Source organism: Megascapheus bottae, chromosome 8, assembly GCF_031878675.1.
Source record: "Megascapheus bottae isolate mThoBot1 chromosome 8, mThoBot2.hap1, whole genome shotgun sequence".
Taxonomy (NCBI): domain Eukaryota; kingdom Metazoa; phylum Chordata; class Mammalia; order Rodentia; family Geomyidae; genus Megascapheus; species Megascapheus bottae.
The window spans coordinates 39,639,390-39,654,384 of record NC_143516.1 but is presented as its reverse complement, the minus strand read 5'-3'; positions in this window follow the sequence as shown (position 1 = coordinate 39,654,384).

The window sequence follows — 14,995 nt, the reverse complement described above, 5'->3', positions numbered from 1 at the left end:
GCATTGGCCAGTCTATTTTTTGTGACATGCTAGAATAGATATAACATTTTTTTTGTTTGTATTTTTGCCAGTCCTGGGGCTTGAACTCAGGGCCTGAGCACTGTCCTTGGACAGTCCTTTTTGCTCAAGGCTAGCCCTCTGCCACCTGAGCCACAGCGCCACTTCGGCTTTTTCTGACTATGTGGAATTGAACCCAGGGATTCATGCATGCTAGGCAAGCACTCTACCACTAGGCTAGACTACACTCCCAGCCCCTATTGTTTGAAAAGTGCTTTTTTTTTTTTGTATTGAGTTGAATCTCCCAAAATGAATGCTAGTTAAGTCAACTATGGGGCCAGGAGTGTAGCCTAGTGGTAGAAAAAAAAAAAGTTAACTATGTCATCACTTTATCCTAGTACCTCAGTGTTCATACCTGTTACCTGCATAGCTTCTTAAGGGTTTTATGTTTACCATGTGAGCCATGCAATACTGGATATTTTGAAAATCAGTCAAAATGGCAATTTCTGAATTAAAGAGCCTTTTTTTTTCCAGTCCTGGGGCTTGAACTCAGGGCCTGGGCACTGTTCTTGGACAATTTTTACTCAAGCCTAGTGCTCTGCCAACTAAGTCACAGCACCACTTCCAGCTTTTTCTGTGTATGAGATACTGAGGAATAGAACCCAGGGCCTTCATGCATACTAGGTAAGCACTCATCCACTAGGCTACACTCATGGCCCCTTAAAGAGCCTTAAGTGGAACACTGTTTTGAGATCAGATCCCCATCCTCACAAAGATGACCACTTGGCAATAAAAATGGTGATATAGGGCCAGGAGTTTGGGCTAGTGGTAGAGTGCATGCCTAGCATGCACGAAGACCTGGGTTTGATTCCTTGGTACCACATACTTAGAAAAAGCCAAAAGTAGTGCTGAGGCTCAAGTGGTAGAGTTCTAGCCTTGAGAAAAATCCAAGGACAGTCCTCTGGCCCTGAGCTTAAGCCCAGGACTGGCAAAAAAAAAGTTCAGTCCAGTTTTAAAAATGACTCCATAGAGGATTCAAAACAGATGAAGGAAGTAAACAAGTCAAGTCAATACTTGGATAAGAAACTCAGTATTGGACCGGGAGTTTGGCCTAGTGGTTAAAGTGCTTGCCTAGCATGCATGAAGACCTGGGTTCGATTCCTCGGTACCACATACATAGAAAAAAGCCGGAAGTGGTGCTGAGGCTCAAGTGGTAGAGCTGTAGCCTGAGAAAGTCCAAGGACAGTGCTCAGACCCTGAGCTCAAGCCCAGGACTGGCAAAAAAAAAAAAAAGAAACTCAGTATTTAGATAGAATATTCAGTTAAGAAAAATTCTGGGGTGGGGAAGAAGAAAATATTTTGGAAATGAAAATCAGAAAATGAAATCTTAGAAATGTAAATCAAATTAAAAACTTGATGGAAAGCATCACCAAAAGTTAAACCAGATAGAAGAAAGAATATGAAAAAATTTGAGACAAGGTTGAGGAATTACTGTTCAGATAGCAATAAAGCAATCACAACAATGTTCAAGATCTTTGGAACACAGCTAAGAGATCAAACCTAGGAACTGGTGGTGCAGAAAAAGAAACTGAGGTGGACTAATGGCATTGAAAGCTTTTTCAATGAGATTATAGTAGAAAATTTCTGAAACCTAGAAAAATAAATAGATGCCTAAGTACAGGACACATTTAGGATCCCAAATAGCAAATGACTAGCAAAAAACCTTTCCATATCTTAATAGTTAAAACACCAACACAGGCCGGAAGTTTGGCCTAGTGGTAGAGTGCCTGCGTACCACTTACACAGAAAAGGCCGGAAGTGATGCTGTGGCTCAAGTGGTAGAGCTCTAGCCTTGAGAAAGTTCAAGGACAGTGTTCAGGCCCTGAGTTCAAGCCCCAGGACTGGCAAAAAAAAAAAGCCAACACCACAACAGAACAAAGAATATCAAAAGCTGAAGAAAAAAGTGCCAAGTTTCTTACAAAAACAAACTTACCAAGATAACATCACATCACTTGGTAGATACACTGAAGGCCAAGAGAGTATGGGCTGATATAGTTTAAATTCCAAAACAAAAGAATTGCCAAGTGAGATTACTATATTTAGCAAAGTTATTCTTCAAAATCAAAAGAACTACTTAGGAGGCTGAGATCTGAGGATCACAGTTCAAAGCCAGCTGAGGCATGAAAGTCTGTGAGATTCTTATGGCCAATTAACCACCAGAAAACCAGAAGTGGTGCTGTGGCTCAAATGGTAGAGCAGAAGCCTTCAGTTGAAGACCTCAGGGACAGTGGCCTGGTCCAGAGTTCAAGCCCCATGACCTGAAAAAAAGAAAAAGAAAAAAATTAAAAATCAAAAGAAAAATGAAATCTTTTCTTTTAAAGCATAAGCTAAAAGCCATTTATCAACAGTAAGCTAGAACTGCAAGAAAAATTAAAAAGAGGTATATACACAATCATGCAATGTCTGGAAAGAAAAAAAATGTCACTAGGAGAATTGATACACTAGTGAGAATTAGGAAAGAATCAAACATTATTAACTCAGAAAATTATTAATCCTCTAAGCTGGAAGGGGAACATTATTGCATTCCTTCCAATAATTTCCTAAATGCAAATGATCTTTACTCTCCAGTTAAAAAATGTAGACAGGGCCGGGAGTTTGGCCTAGTGGTTAAAGTGCTTGCCTACCATGCACGAAGACCCGGGTTCTATTCCTTGGTACCACATATATAGAAAAAGCTGGAAGTGGTGCTGAGGCTCAAGTGGTAGCGTTCTAGCCTTGAGAAAGTCCAAGGACAGTGCTCAGGCCCTGAGCTCAAGCCCAGGACTGGCAAAAAAAAAAAAAAATATATATATATATATATATATATATATATATATATATAGACAGGCTGAATGAATTAACATGATCCAACTGTTTGCTGCCTGCAAGAAATTCACCTCATGACTAAGGACTAAGGATCAAGGCCCTGGGTTCAATCTCCTGTAATACAAATAAAAATTTCTGTTTTCAGAAAATGCTTTAGCTCTCCAAATATGCTTTTGTCTTTTGGTCCAGATTCTCTGTGTCTCACTCTCTTTGGAGCACTGCACTTCAGACCTTTCCTGATTCGGTCAGTGTAGGACAGAGCTGTACAGGGGTCATTGTAAACTTAGTCATCCTTCTCTTCCATGAGTATTCGATGTCCTCTATATCCTGAAGGATTTGAAAATTCTGTAATTCAGTTCTGTGTTTGTTTTTTTTTCCTGATATAAGCTTAGAATCTAGTTTTCCTGGTTCTACTAAGTCGGTTGTTATTAGCCTATCTGCTTTCTATCTTTCAATATTTTTTTTTTTTGCCAGTCCTGGGCTTGAGCTCAGGGCCTGAGCACTGTCCTTGGACTTTCTCAAGGCTAGAGCTCTACCACTTGAGTCTCAGCACCACTTCCGGCTTTTTTCTATGTATGTGGTACCGAGGAATCGAACCCGGGTCTTTGTGCATGCTAGGCCAGCACTTTAACCACTAGGCCAAACTCCCGGCCTATCTTTCAATATTTTTATTTCTCTTCCTCCTCTGTGTGTGTGTGTGTGTGTGTGTGTGTGTGTGTGTGTGTGTGTGCCGCTTTGGGGAGTAGGGGCTGTCCCTGAGCTTTTGTGCTCAAAGCTAGTGCTCTACCCACTTTGAGTCACAGTTCCATTTTCAGCTTTTTAGAAGTTAATTGGAGATAAGGATCTCATAGACTTTCCTGCCTTGGCTGGCTTTGAATTTCGATCTTCAGATCTCAGCTTCCTGAGTAGCCAGCATTACAGGTGTGAACCACCAGCACCTGATCCAACATCTCTTTAAAAAAATTTTTTTCCAGGCCTGAGGCTTGAACTCAGGGCCTGGGCTGTCCTTGAGCTTTCTCAAGGCTAGTGCTCCACCATTTGAACCACAGCACCACTTACAGCTTTTCTGTGTAGGTGGTACTAGGGAATCAAATCCAGGGCTTTATGCATGCTAGGCAAGCACTCTACCACCAGGCTACTCTCCTAGCCCTTTAAAAATCTTTAAAAATCCAGGTGTCGGGGACTGGCAAAAAAAAAAAAAAAAAAAAAAAGCCATGTGTTAATGGCTCATGCCTGTAATCCTAGCTACTCGGGATCTGGGATCTGGGATCTGAGGATCACAGTTCAAAGCCTGTCTAGGCAATAAAGTCCATGAGTCTCTTAACTCCAATCATGGAAAAAAGCAAATGTTACAGATAGGAGATAAAATGTATAAATGTCCATGTCTCAAAGATATGGATGCTCCTGAATTTAGCTCAGTCAGTATTTGGACCAAGTACCACTTGTTATCATCATCCTACAATGCTTACTTCCACAGGGTCAATGTAAAAATATTTGTTTCTTTTAAGAGCTATTTTATTTTCCTTCCAATTCTAATTCTGCCCAATTTTTCTATTCAAGTCAAGTCATTTAAACTCCCCTGTTCTGATTGATATTTTAATTGTCTAGTCCTTTCCAGCTGTGTCCATTGCAGTTTTTTCTGAAGAATGGAGAATTATAATTTCAACTTTTGAATGATAATATTATTGAAAGGGCCATTTTTTCCTTCCAAAAGCTGAAGGACTCCCCTCCCCCATCCAAAGTTTGCTCTAATATAATGAGGGAGATGGCTGCCTGTCACTTCCCTCTTACTAATCTGATGACATTTTAAAGACTGTTACAGCTATGCAGTTACTTTGTTTTACAACTAAGAAAAGTGCAAACATATATATACATATACATCTTGCACATGTCAGACGTTAAGTGAAGATGGCATTTTGATTGTCATAGGGCATCTTTTTTGTCTTGGTCTTCACAGAAAGAGTTCACTTTGTATTGATGGATGATCTGATAAAAAGTGATAACATGACTCTGGAACTGACCAATAGAATTCCATTAAGACAGCTTTTTGTTAAATCTCTTATTAGGTTTAAGAAACCAAGCCAGATGAGGTGGCTCATACCTGTAATCCTAGCTACTCAGGAGGCTGAGATCTGAGGATCGAGGTTCAAAGCCAACCTGGGCACTAAAGTCAGTGAGACTCTTGTGTCCAATTAACCACTAAAAAAATCTGCAGTGGTGCAATAGCTCAAGGGATAGGGCCGAAGAGCTCAGGGACAGTGTCCAGGTCCAGAGTTCAAGTCCCATGATCAACAAAAAGAAAAGGAAGAGAGAGAGAGAGAGAGAGAGAGAGAGAGAGAGAGAGAGAGAGAGAGAGAGAGAGAGAGAGAGAGAGAGAGAGAAACCAAGGTCTGGGAAGGTGGCTTAGTGGTAGAGTGCTTTCCTAGTTAGTATACAAGAAGCCCTAGGTTGGATGCCTTCTTTCTTTCTTTTCTCTTTAGTGCCAGTCCTCAGACTTGAACTCAGGACCTACATATAGTCTCTGGCCTTTTATGTTCAGGGAGACTGCTCTATTACAGCTTGAGCCACAGCTCCACCTCTGGCTTTCTTTGGTGGCAAATTAGAATTAAGAGTCTTACACACTTTCCTACTCTGGATAGCTTTGAATCATGATCCTCAGATCTCAGACTCCTGAGACTCTACCACCTCTGAACAACATTACATCAGGAGAATTAAACCTCTACATGAGTTTTCTTTTTCTTTTTTTGCCAGTCCTGGGGACTGAACTCAGGACCTGAGCACTGTCCTTGGGCTTTCCTCAAGGTTAGTGGCCTACCACTTGAGCCATAGCACCAGTTCTGGCTTTTCTATATATGTGATACCGAGAAATTGAACCCGGGTCTTCGTGCATGCTAGGCAAACACTCTACCACTAGGCCAAACTCCCGGCCTCTACATGAGTTTTATTCAAGATAAATCATAACAACATCCTGGGAGAAATTTTTCTGGTGATATTCTAAAGGCTAAGAAGAAAAGTAAGGCTCAAAGTTATTAAAGTCAGGCTGGGAGTTTGGCCTAGTGGTAGAGTACATGAAGTAGCATACATGAAGACCCAAGTTCAATTCCTAGATACCACATACATACAAAAAGCCACAAGTGGTGTTGTGGTTCAAGTGGTAGAGTACTAGTCTTGAGAAAGTCCAAGGACAGTGCTCAGGCCCTGAGTTCAAGCCTCAGGACTGGTAAAATCATCATCATCATCATCATCATCATCATCATCATCATCTCTGGAAGATCCTTCTACTTTTAAGATATTTTAAAATAACCATTTACCTCATTAGAAGAAGTTCTCTTGGAGTGACAGAGACCTGTAGATGTAAAGTTCTGCCTTTGGAGGCGGCATCTGGCTCCAAAGCCAGGATTTTAGGTGTTCGGGATTTCCTGAAATTTCTGGTTTCCATAGCCATTCTGAATATTTGGTCATTTCTCTTTTCTTTTCTTTTTTTTTTCCTTTGGTTGGTCGTGGGGCTTGAACTCGGGGTCTGAGTGTTGTCCCTGAGCTCTTCAGCTCAAGGCTATCACCCTACCTCTTGAGCCACAGCATTGCCACTTCCCATTTTCCGGTGGTTAATTGGAGATAAGAGTCTCAGGAACTTTAGTGTGTGGGCTGGCTTTGAACCGTGATCCTCAGATCTCAGTCTCCTGAGCAGCTACAATTATAGGCGTGAGCCACAGACGCTGGATCTATTTTCATCCTAGGAGTAAGTCCCTTGGGCCCAGATGTAATGAAGAGACGGAGAGGAAAGATTTCAAAGATATTCTTTCTGTATAGTCCAGCATGTCAGAAATCCTTCAAGCTCTAAGCAGCTATATATTTACTTGCCAGAAACCACACTTTGAAGCAAAGCCGCTTCTCTTCCTATAGCCAAGTGATGTCAACAGGTCATTTTAAGCAGCCTTGAACTCTTCTATCTCCACTTGCATGGCTTATAGCTCTGTACTACATTGCTATTCCAATCCACCTTGCAGAAAAGTAACCCCTGGTCAAATGAGAAGGTTCACACCTGCAAATCACCTGGAAATAGTCCCTCTACATTAGTCATCTAAATTTGAAGAAAACTTCATGGGGTTAGAAGCAAAAGCAAAGACTTAAGTTCTAGCATCACTTCTTCAAAGCATTGTTTAAATATAAACCTAGGTATTTATTCAAAATCTGTTCATATGGGCGAATCACTTCTGAAGTGTTCTTTGTGAGGCACTAAAATGAAGGAAGGAGAAGAGTAAGGTCGTCTCACCCTTAAAAAGCATGTACAAAATGCTCTTTTTTAAGCAAATGTACCAAAAATTATTTTCTTCCTTGAAGCATCTGTGATGCTTTCTTCTTTAGAAAAAAAATGGGCTCTTTTGGGTGGGCACATGACAAGGAAAGAGTTTAGTATAGCCCACAATCATGCTATTTTAAATAGCTCCATCTCAAATTAAGTTTACATATAGTAGCTTTCTAAGGAGGGAGGGTGGCAACATGTAAGCAATTTGAAAGTCTAACATTTCATTTACAGGTTCAGAATAGCTTTCAATTTCCTTACTAGTGCGCTTCTAATTAAATCTTAATTGTACCATTCATTATGAAATGAAAGACACACTGTTATACTGGATTTTCTCTAAGAGGAAATCAAAATGGCTCTCATAAAGTGGCTTATATGCACATATACACACAAAGAAAAAATTTAAATAATGCAGAAAGAAGCCTTAAAAATAATTTTTTGCCAGTCCTGGGGCTTGAACTCAGGGCCTGAACACTGCCTTTGGGCTTTCTCAAGGCCAGCTTTTTTCTACGTATGTGGTACCGAGGAATCCAACCCGGGTCTTCGTGCATGCTAGTCAAGCACTCTACCACTGGGCCAAACTCCTGGCCCTTAAAAAGAAATTTTAACATTTGAATTTTCATAAGTACAAAATTGTCATAAAAATATGTTTTAATAGACCCAAATTATTAGGTTACCCAAATTATTAGGTATATGTAATTAATTATAGAAAAAGGCAAACCTAATGCTGTGGTTCAAGTGGTAGAGTACTAGCCGTGAGCCAGAGAAGCTCAGGTCAAGCCCCAGGATACACACACACACACACACACAAAGGAATATTACCTGCTATAGAAATGCCTATGACTATGATAGAGCATGTTCTTTATTCATCATCCAGTAACTATATGAGATTAGCGCAAATAGTTTGGAGACCTCTTTGATATTAGCTCTTCAAAAAGGCCCCAGTAAAAGTCTGCTAGCTGTCTTCTTAATTTATAAGCAAGAAACAGAGACAAACAGAAATGACATCATTCAACTGTAGTCTTTTACCTCTTCTGTACATCAACAGCTGGAACAGATGTCCTCTACCCAAAGTACAAGGTATGCCATAATGTAAAACTTGATTATGGGTAGCTAAAGAGTGCAGTTTTCCATTTGCTGCTCATAATTCCACTTGCTCTGAAATGATAAGTTTAGTTTGTAAAGTAATGTAGACAATATTAGGGAATATTTGTTATTTTTTTGTGGGGGGGGATAGGTCTTGGGACCTAGGCCTGGGCACTGTCCCTGAGCTCCTCAGCTCAAGGTTACCATGCTTCTCCTTGAACCACAGCACCACTTCCGGTTTTCTAGTGGTTAATTGGACATAAGAGTTTCATGAACTTTTTAGAGCCCAGGCTAGCTTTGACCCTTAATCCTCAGATCTCAGCCTCCTGAGTAGCTAGGATTACAGGCATGAGCTACCATGCCTGGCTTGTTAATTTTTTTGACAAGTGTGATAAAGTCATCAACATCATGTCAACAAATGATTTTTTTAGAAAGTATATTGCATATATCTTCATAATAAGCCAGAAAAAATGAAGCAAACATGGAACATATTAATCATTGTAAATAAAAATGATTAGGTGTATGGAAAGTCACCCTATTATTCTACCTACTTTTTTTTTGTGGCAGTACTGGCTTGAACTCAGAGCCAAGGTGCTTTCCTTTAGCTTTTTCATTCAAGCCTGGTACTCCACCACTTGAAACACACCTAATTGGAGATGAGTCTCTTGGATTTGTCTTCCTCCTAGGCCTATCTTGGTTTTATTTGGATGTGTTTGGAAAATTTTCCACTCTAGAGAAAGACCCCAGGACCTCATGCATACTAAACACACAGTTTACTACTCATACTCTACACCCTGATAATAAAACAGAAAAAGAGAGAAAGAAGTCCGTTTTCTCTTTATTCCTAAGCTTGTAGACCAGCATTAATTCTTCCAGAGATCCAGTAATTACTGTCTGCATTGCTGCTGAGTTGGTAGTCCCCCTTCTCAGGTCTTAGCCATTCATCCTGCCCCAGCTCCATTCAGGAAGTCTGATGCCATGCCAGCCTATCACAAATAGACTCTGCAAGAGCGTTTCCAGTCCCTCTCCAAACTTGTTCTGGGATTCTTAAGAAGAAAAGTGATGGCTGGGAGTTTGGCCTAGTGGTTAAAGTGCTTGCCTAGCATGCATGAAGACCCGGGTTCGATTCCTCAGTACCACATACATAGAAAAAAGCCAGAAGTGGTGCTGAGGTTCAAGTGGCAGAGCTCTAGCCTTGAGAAAGTCCAAGGACAGTGCTCAGGCCCTGAGCTCAAGCCCAGGACTGGCAAAAAAAAAAAAAAATATATATATATATATATATATATAAAATAAATAAATAAAGAAAGAAAGAAAGAAAGAAGAAAAGTGATCACAGTTTGTTGATTTCTCTTAAAAAGGCACAATCCCTTCCTATCCTTCTTGTCATAGCCATCAAATAAGACACTAAAAGTTGGTGGTTGACCCTGAGTCTTAAGTGCATACAGTGGCCTCCCAGCATTTTTTTAAAGATTGGGAACAGGAAGAACAGCCCAGCTTTTATAATCTTGAGTATGTTCTGTATTTTTTTTATCTTTTTTTTTTTTTTTTTTGCCAGTCCTGGGCTTGAGCTCAGGGCCTGAGCACTGTCCTTGGACTTTCTCAAGGTTAGAGCTCTACCACTTGAGCCTCAGCACCACTTCTGGCTTCTTTTATATATGTGGTAACGAGGAATCGAACCCAGGTCTTCATGCATGCTAGGCAAGCACTTTAACTACTAGGCCAAACTCCCAGCCCTATGTTATGTATTTTGATGGAACAAAATTTTTTTACAGTCCTGGGCTTGAAACTTGGGGCCTGAGCACTGTCCTTGGACTTTCTCAAGGCTAGAGCTCTACCTCTTGAGCCACAGCACCACTTCCAGCTGTTTTTCTATGTATGTGGTACTGAGCTATGGAACCCTGGTCTTTAGTGCATGCTAGGCAAGCACTCTACCACTAGGCTAAATTCTGAGCCCTGATGGAACAGAATTTATATAGAAAATGTTAGTTATACCCTCATCATGAGGAAATAATTAAGCACCCACTGTGTATCTGTGCTAAGGATCGGGGTGGTTAACCAGAGGAAATCCAGGCCTGGATTCTTACTTCAGATAAGCTACCTATGAGCTCAAATGAAGCAAATAATGGCAGATCTTGGCTTGATTGTTATTGCTTGTGGCCATTTCTGTGGCCCAGTGTCAGCACTCTCATTCCCACAGACATCCAACAAAGGCACAGTAAGCTACATTAACTATATATATATATATATATATATATATATATATATATATGTATATATAAACTTATGAATAGAAATTGCAGTGTCTGCTACAGTAAAATTGGAAGCACTCCATTTCTTTGTAGTTATCATTTGCTTGACCTTTAAAAAAAAATTTGGCCCAGCTGAGAGCATTGTGATAATTTGTTAAGTGTTAGAGATGGAAGGGATATGTTCAAACTTAAATTTAGGTGTTTTCTCATTGATACGTAAGGATTAACAATAAGGCATCCTTAGCCAGGCGTGGTGGCTCATGCCTGTAATCCTAGCTACTCAGAAGGCTGAGATCTGAGGACTGCTGTTCCCAGCCAGCCCTGGCACTAAAGATGGTAAGACGCTTATCTCCAATTACCCACTAGAAAACAGGAAGTGGGGCTGTGGCTCCTGGGGTAGGGCAGTAGCCTAGAGCTGAAGAGCTCAAGGACAACACCCAGGCCCAGAGTTCAAGCCCCACAGCCCACAAAATAATAATAATAATAATAATAATAATAACAATAATAAAAAAATTAAAAATAAGGCATCCTTCTTCTCTTCTGAATAGAATATAACTAATATTGTAAATATAAATATACAAATCCCCATAATTGAGTTTATATATCCCTTTCATTTATCAACAGTGAAACTCTAAACTAGCTGTTTAATCTTTGTGAACCTTGTTCATTTATCCAAAAGAGACTCAAATAATTTTTTATTATTTATTATTTTTGTGCCAATCCTGGGGCTTGAATTCAGGGCCTGGACACTGTTGTGCCCAGAGGAGGGGTCCCCCAAAGAAGACCATCAAGATCCAGGCGTCTGAAATGCAACAGCAAGGTTTTATTGCGGGGGGGGGGGGGGGGGGGGGGGGAAGGTGGGGGGGAAATACGAGCCAGGCAAGGAACTCTTCCGCAGGCACTCAGGCACTCGGTAGCGAGGCTGGGAGGAGTTGACAGGTTTTACACAGTGTATTTAAAGGCAGAAATCACAAACAGTTGCTAGGCAAGTTGGGAGGGGCATTCTACAGTTGCGAAAACCACAAACAACTGTTAATTATGGTCCAGAGGTTCCTTTCAGATAAGGTGACTTATTAACTGTTCTTTCCTGTTTATGTATCCTCTGGGTTCAAAACTTATTTTTGAGTCAAGCTGAGTTTCTATTCTGCCTAGTGGAAGGGGAATAATTTTGAGTCTGGGGTAATTATTTTTCATCCCTACAGACACCATCTCTGAGCTTTTATGCTCAAGGCTAGCACTACCACTTGAGCCACAGCTTCACTTCTGATGTTTTTATTAGTTAACTGGAGGTAAGAGTCTCACAGACTTTCCTGCCCAGGCTGGCTTTGAACTATAATCCTCAGATCTCAGTCTCCTGAGTAGCTAGGATTACAAGCTTGAGCCAGTGGCGCCTGACTGACACTGTCTTTTTCATTAACATTTTCAGTGGGCCTCTCTGGTAGAGGAAAACAGAAACATAGTGAGGCAAGCAAAGCATCCAAAGCAAAGGTCCCAGCATATGCTTGACAAATGGAGGCTCTGTGATTTGCAATCTGATCACGTTAGAGCTGTTGTGAAGGAAATAGACCATGAGAAGTCTGGAGCTTGAAAGACCCAGGGCTTGCTGGGAAGTAATGGATTCTCAGTGACAGAGGTTTTTTGTTTTTTGTTTTTGTTTTTGTTTTTGTTTTGCCAGTCCTAGGGCTTGATCTCAGGGCCTGAGATCATTGAACTTTCTCAAGGCTGGAGCTCTACCTCTTGAGCCACAGCACCACTTCCAGCTTTTTTCTATGTATGTGGTACCAAGGAATTGAACCCGGGTCTTCATGCATGCTAGGCAAGCACTCTACTATTAGGCCAAACTCCCAGCCCTAGGGAACAGAGTTTTGACATAAGGCTCATGGACATAGCTGTACTTCTGGGTCTGAGTGGGCCCACTGAAACTGACTAGCTAGGAATCCCTTGTTGACTGGGTAACCCTCGTCATGAGCTTTGACCTTGTACCCTGCATGTCTTGCCTCCCTCTCATGCCCATGGTTATATTTACATTGGGGAATCACAGCACCGCTGGGGATTTTCCTTCCTTTTACACACTCAGATACAACCTCATCACACTCATCATCAACAGTTCTTAGTTGCTAAGAAGTGGCTATAGTTCACACTATATTCCAGAAAGACTATTCCCAAACCAAATATTCCTAGGTGTGTCTTAGAGTCTCAGAGAATGGTCAGTCATTTAACGACTATTTCCTGTCAACTGATCCCTGGATTCAATGCTGTGGGTAATACCAACTGCATTGGTACTTAAAAACTAGTGGAAAAAGAATGTATATAAAGTTGGCTCAGTGTCTCACACCTGTAGTCCTAGCTATTCAGGAGGCTGAAATCTGAGGATCGCAGTTCAAAACCAAACTGTGCACTAAAAAGTCCATGAAACTCTTATCTCCAATTAACCACCAGAAAACTAGAAGTGGTGCTGTGGTTCAAGGAGTAGGGCAGTAGCCTTGAGCTGGAGAGCTCAGGGACAGTGCCAAGGCCCAGAGTTCAAGTCCTATGACTGACAATAAAAACCCCAAGAAACAAAAAACAAAAAACAAAAAACATACAACACACACACACACTATATTTATTGGGAGAAGTAGTTATGATTGAAGGGGAAAATTAAAGGGGAAGTTAGATGAGAAGAGTTGAAAGGTAAAGAAGAAACAAGGATTTCTTTATGGGAGAATGGCATTTGAACTTTACCCCAAAGGAAGGGTAACCTCCAGATGAACGGATATAGATATTTATAGCTTGTCAGAATGCAGGAGAGGTAGGATGTGCAAGAAAGTCTCTACAGAATAGCCATACACACAGGAAATTAGGAAATTAGGGAAATGAGGAAGAAGCCACCTAGTCACATCTCCTATAAAGGATTGAAAGGAGGCTTTAAAAAGTGCTCAAGGAAGCTAGGCGAGGTGGCTCATGCCTATAATCCTAGCTACTCAGGGGGCTGACATCTGAGGATCAAGGTTCAAAGCCAGCCTGGGCACAGGCTCTTATCTCCAATTAACCTCTAGAAAATGAGAAATGGGTCTTGGCTCAAGGGCAGGGCAGTAACCTTGAGCTGATGAGCCAAGGGATAGCACCCAGGCCCCAGTTCAAGCCCCATGATTCCCCCACACCCCCTGCAAAAAAAAGGGCTCAAGGGGCCTGGAGTGTGTCCTAGTGGAAAAGTGCTTGCCTAGCATGCGCAAAGCCCTGGGTTTGATTCCTTGGTACCACACACATAGAAAAAGGCAGAAGTGGTGCTGTGGCTTAAAGGCAGAGTGCTAACCCTCAAGGACGGTACCCAGGCTCTGAGTTCAAGCACCAGGACAGGCAAAAATAAATTTAAAAAAAAAAACCAAAATGTTCAAGGACGTGAATGCTATACTTTGTACTTCCTTGATTAACCTAAGTGCTCACACCAGGTAAATAGTGACATGCTAATCAGTGAGATCTTATTTTTGATGTCACCTTTCCTTTCTTCTTTTATTTTTAACTATGTGGCCTTGGACATCAGCAGAGGCTTACTGTGGTTCTCCTCTCACAGCTTTTCTAAGGCCTGAAAAATACATCCATCTTTTGGGCTCAAGTTTGTGCCTGAGATGGCCGGGTGTGGTGGCTCACATCTGTAATCCTAACTACTCAGGAGGCTGAGATCTGAGGGTCAAGGTTCAAAGCCAGCCAGGGCACTAAAATCCATGAGACTCTTATCTCCAATAAACGACCAGAAAACGGGAAGTGGTGCTGTGGCTCAAGGGGTAGGGTGGTAGTCTTGAGCTGAAGATCTCAGGGAGATCGCCCAGGCCCAGAGTTCAAGTCCCACAACTGACAAAAAAATAAAAAGTATCAAAACCAGAGGAATGGGGCTTGCATTCCCAGTCGCTATCCCTTTAGGAGGACAACTATTTATCTTAGTTATGGTCACCTGTGGAAAATAAGATATCCAGATGATGGAGGCAGAGATCAGTTTAGAAGAACGACCAAGAAAATCCCGGAATCTTCCTCATTCCTGCAGATAGGAGTGTCCAACCTTCATGTGTTTTCTGTAGCTGCAGAGCTTCCAGACCTCCCCTGGGAGAAAGGAGGTCAGACATCCTTGAGGTCAGAGTCTGACCCCTAGGAAGCGTGGTAAGTGAACACTGCAGCAAATAGTGTCTTACTTCCCAGCTCTCTTGCAAACCACACTGCTGTCCCCTTGGCTTGCTCTTTGCCTCTGCCCCTGTTCTATTATCTGTCCCCTCCCTCTACTTTCCTCTCTCCCTTCTCACCCCTGTCCTGACATTGGGCCATTGGGCTAACAAGTTGTTTCCAGTCTTCAACTTTCCTTTCCTTCCACCAGGGGTCGGCTTTGTTTCTTTTTTTTCCCCCAGGCTGCTGCAGCTCCAGATTGGGAAATGTAGTCCGCGAAGTCCCCTTCTAGGAGGCTGAGCCGGCGGTGAGGCGGCGGGGAGTGGTGAGGCCTGGGGCTGGGGACCGCTCCCGGGAAGGG